This window comes from Sinocyclocheilus anshuiensis, unplaced genomic scaffold (assembly GCF_001515605.1).
Source record: "Sinocyclocheilus anshuiensis isolate Anshui unplaced genomic scaffold, SAMN03320099.WGS_v1.1 scaffold987, whole genome shotgun sequence".
In the NCBI taxonomy this organism is placed as follows: Eukaryota; Metazoa; Chordata; class Actinopteri; order Cypriniformes; family Cyprinidae; genus Sinocyclocheilus; species Sinocyclocheilus anshuiensis.
The window spans coordinates 822,468-827,854 of NW_015542416.1; positions in this window are offsets into that span (position 1 = coordinate 822,468).

Sequence of the window (5,387 nt, forward strand, 5' to 3'; positions counted from 1 at the left end):
CAACCACGATCAGATGATAAGAGCAGGTCATTTGTATCTCTAATAAGAGCAGTCTCAGTGCTATGATATGGTCTAAATCCTGACTGGAAATCCTCACAGATAGCATTTTTCTCTAAGAAGGAATATACAGTAATTGTGAGGATACTACCTTTTCTAGTATCTTGGTCAGAAAAGGGAGATTTGAGATCGGTCTGTAATTAACTAGTTCTTTGGGGTCAAGTTGTGGTTTTTTTGATAATTTTTTGGGTTAATAACAGCCAGTTTGAAGCTTTTGGGGACATGTCCTAATGACAATGACGAATTAATAATAGTCAGAAGAGGATCTATGACTTATAGGATACGCCCCCTTAAAAACAGGTAGTTTAAGACAGAGGGTCAGAATTTGGGTTGAAAATAATTTTTTCCACATATTTATTTCTTTTATTTTTAGTTTTGTGCAAAAAAAAGTATTTATATTATAAGTAAACCTCAAGGAACATATTAAAATAATACTATTAAATAAATAAATAAATAAACGTCATGACCCCTTTAATTTGTGTTCCGAAGATGAACGAAGGTCTTACAGGTTTGAAACGACATGAGGGTGAGTAATTAATGACAGAATACTTTTAATATGAATTAAAGGGATAGTTAACCCAAAAATGAAAATCCTGTCATTAATTCAAATATTAAAATTATAATTAATATCAGTAATTTATATTAAAAGTTGCCATATATATATATATATATATACAGAATATACTACAGAATATACACACACATACCACATACACACAATATATTTACAGTTGATGATGTTTATTGAAAACAGAAGATTAATTGATTTAAATTAATTGTATTTTTTGCTGTATTATTATTATTATTTTATTTTTTATTTTTATTAAATAAGATTATATGGTTGTATAAAAATTAAAGAGTTAAATATAAGCACTGGTAGACTGTTAACTTGTTATGTCTCTCTTGCAGGAAAGTTTACCGATTTCCCTACTAACATCACTGCAAGGGAAGGACAGAATATTGAAATGGCATGTGCCTTTCAAAGTGGGATGTCCTCGGTTTACTTGGAGATCCAGTGGTGGTTTATTCGAGCTCCGGAGGAACTGATTACAAGCGAGGAGGATGAGGACGATACGGAGGTAATAACATTTTATGCACGGGTTAAGCAAGGGTTAATCGCTCATAACATCATTCCGTAACTACCCAGCCTACAGGAGAAGCCTCCTAAGCATCATTGGCATGTTGCATGAATTTCTCTCTTTTTGACGCACCTAGTGGATACGCATCCATTTTATCCACCCACTCTTTGCACTTTTAATTGACTGGGTGAACGGTTTTGCTCACCGCCGCTGAAGCGCTGCTTACTTGTTGTGTTTGCATTGCTACTGGTTCCCTTCTGCTGCAAAGCCACCTCAGCAATTAGTTTCACTCATGTGTCCTTCTGAAAGGCAGAGTGTGCAAAATATTCCTGTATTCCCACTCATGTCACATAATTAGAGCCCCTAACCCTCCACGTCAATACACACACTTACACAGCACACAATACATGTCAGACTAATCAGTTGTTTTGCTCAAGGATGTTGTCTTGCCTGATTCACGCTTTGTGATTCATACCGAATGGAAGACTCCTAAGGCTTTGAGATCCACAACAAAATCGCTATGACGTGCTTGTTTGGTCTTTTGAAGGACAAAACGCAGAAGTGAGGCCTATGCGAATAACGTCATTCCATGGTCCAACGTGTGTGTGTTAACGACGCCACTGGCTGACTGTCAACAAGTGTGTGTGTGTGTGTGTGTGTGTGTGTGTGTGTCTTTGTTTAGAGCCGTTTCCGTGTGACGTGACTCCATGTTTAATGACAAAACATCAACAAATGATCTGAGTCAGTGCCTTGTTTTTATGCACATGCCAACATGGTAGGCTCACCTAATCATTTCGAGTCCTGGTCGAGATGTCTTTATAGTAGGCTTACAGTGCAGTTTGAGATGTATTCTCTTTTTGCATTTGCAGTATGTCATCATCAACATCAAACAAGTTATTTTTCATTTGATAAATGCACGAGAAGAAGAACATCCCTTTTTGTTCCTGCTCAGATTTAACACTGCCATTACAAAGCTATTGTTGTCTCTCATCACGCACATATTGCCAAGGCTTTGATCCATGGGATCTTTCAATTTGGAGAAGCTGTAACGCTGAACGTGGCGTCGCTGATTGAATTGCATTCTTCTCTGAGTATTGTGCATCGAATGACATGCAGCTGGGTCCACGGCGAGGTGAAATCTGACAAAAATGAGGATCGAAGAGACGTCCTACAAAAAGACATCCAGCAATAATAAGAAGGGTGACACGAGCCAATGGCTTCTGATGTATAATATCGAAGCGTTCACCTCTATTAGGAGTGATATCGTAGCACAGTGAAGGACTGCAGTGGTGCCGTCGCTGTGTCACTGTATCATCTATAATGGATATGATCCTGAATCTGCAGCCATCGATATCGCTATTGCTGACAGCCAAATGCACAGAGCTTCCCTGTGCTATTAATAGCTGTGAATGAGAGATAGTACAGATTCTGCTCTGTAATGATACATAAGGACTCACCTCTGGTTAGGCCAAAGCACTTTGCTGTAATCTGCAACCGATTGCATCCTGGTCGTTGAAAGTCTCTCCACATGCTTGCTCAAATCAGATAAATCATTGCACATTTCTGATGTCCCATAGCAAGACAAGAGGCCATTTTTCAAAAGAGCTACGGCCCACATAAATGCAAATGATAATGCAAATTCGAATGCAAAGATCTACTTTATTTGCATACTTATGGGAGCCTTACGGGCTGAAGTTCATTCTTTCTGATGCTCTCCGGTGAATTAGCTGGATTTATTCCAGCCCGTCGTGTTCTTTTGTGAACTTTGCTGCGACTTGCTGTCGTTTGTCAGGGAAGTTTATTAATCCAAACATTATTCAGAAAGAGATCGAGACTTGGGTAGAGACTGACATTTTTAGCCGAGCGCTGCATACCTTGGCGCTGCTGACGGATGAATGCGAATGCAGGGGAAATTAGAGGCTGTCAAATGTGAATCATCAAACAACATGTTTTTATCATCACTGCGCTTTTGTGCTACGATGACTAGTCATGGCAATACCTCGAATCATGCAATTACGGCTGCTCGTCACACATTCAGAGGGTTTTATTAAATAGAAAAGGCACTGCACGTCTAAAACTACTGAAATGTCAGGACTGGCTGTGTGATATAGAGTTTATGTGTTTAGTTTGGCCTTGGTTATTAACCTTTACATTTTTCGAATCAAATGATGGTAATAAGAAGGATCAGAATTGTGCAAAATAATTAATTTAGGCTGTGCATAAACACAGAACAGTCTCGGCTAAATTGAACTGAACAAAAGGATCTTGTTAAGATTTAATAGCATGTGTTGACTTACCTTTCTTGATCTTTCTTTAGGGATAAATTACCATTGGTGTCTGAGACAAGAAAATAGCAGTTCTTCCAGCTGAAAGACGATAGATCCATCAGTGTAATCATAATATGCACATAGTTTGGCTGCGAGACAGGGTCATGCACAGTCAAGCACAGCAGCAGCAGCAGAACATTAAAGGAACATGCTTTTATTATCATGTATTTATCATCAAATAAATGCAGCCTTGGTGAAACTAAGAGGCGGTTTTATATACTAGTGTATGTATAGATAAATTATAAGACACAAATATATATTTTTATAACTGTTGAATAAGTGACATCTATGCAGAATGACAAATATCATTCCCAGATTGCATTGCGATGCATAAATCCATCATGGCAGGTGAAATGACAGAATAGTCGGTTATATTTAATTAATATAATATAGTCGGTTCATGGTTAATTAATTAATTAGATTAGATTCAACTTACATGTGCAATGACAATAAAGTTGAATCTAATCTAATCTAATCTAATCTAATTTAATGTGATTAGTTTTAAATAAAATAAATCTTTTGGCAATGGTATGAAAACAAAACAATATTTTAAATTCTAAAGCTACACTACTTTTGTCTGAGTGCTTTTTGTCAGCAAATATTGATAGGCAATTGATATTGATAGTCTTTTCCCATTTTCTCTCTCTCTTTCGTTTTGCATATACTGTATATTTACTTACTGCAGTCCCTGTTTCTTGTACTGAAAGTGATATGATTGTGTGCAAGACTTGTAGCATTTGGTGCCGAAAAAAATTTAACTTGGACATTTCTGGTAAATTTAACAAAACTGTTGTTTTGCATTGACTTAAATGTGATATTTTGAAGTAGACATATATTTTGTTTTGCATTGAAAAATTATTTTTTACAGTGTATACTGATCATCCCAAACCACTCATTTACAAGGTTAGGCTCACTGTCTATGCAGGCAGCACACTAGGGTTTGGAACACGTTCTAGTGTCCATATTGATCCGAGTCGACAAGAAATTAATCGGACAGACATTCGCCAGTTTCTCCCTAAATCCTGAGCAGCGCTGCTGCTCGTGGCAGGACTGAAGCCATTTTCAGTCATGTAAAGCTTAATTGACAGCTACCGCTGATTCTTCCGCCGCACAAGGAGACAACGTTTTATCACTTAAGATTTCACACAAACGTCTGCTTTCCCCCGATGGAAACGAGCGGCCGATCTCGACAGCACACTCCCTACCAGTACAAACTAATGCAAAATCCAAACCATCTGCTCTGCCTCTCTTTTTAGCCCAATTACCACCCAGCTCTCTATCTAAGTCCCTCCGCCAGACTTTTAAAGACAATAAGCTCTGAAGGTCAATGAAAAGCGCGTGCCTCCGATAGATGCATCCATCAGCTCGGCCTATTGTTAGGCCAGACACATTCATAATCAATGTAATGCTGCTCTGATTAAGCCCTCCATCTGTGTACGCGACCAACTCTGAACCAACCGTGTCCTTTCACAGATTTCTGACCTGTAGCCTCGAGCCGAGTCGAGACCGGATAGTGCATAAAGAAACTACAAATGCTCAGAAAACAGAGCCTTACTTCACTCTACACTCAGCGCTTATTACTGAGTGTCAATAATGACACAGATATGGGCTTAATTGTAAGAGCTGCATGTCAGTTATTAGACAGAGTTCATTCACAGCACGAACTGGGACTGCTAACAAACGGTGGACTTTAATGAAAAGCTTATTATGATTGTGACACTTACAACTGAGGAACGCAATTAATGCTTGTAAAATAGAATGATCCACAGCTGTGTTCTTCAGAAAAATCCTTCAGCTCCCACAAATTATTTGGTTTTCCAGCATTTTCTGTATTTGAACCCTTTCCAACAATGACTGTATGATTTTGAGATCTACATTTTCACACTGAGGACAACTGAGGGACTCATATGCAACTATTACAGAA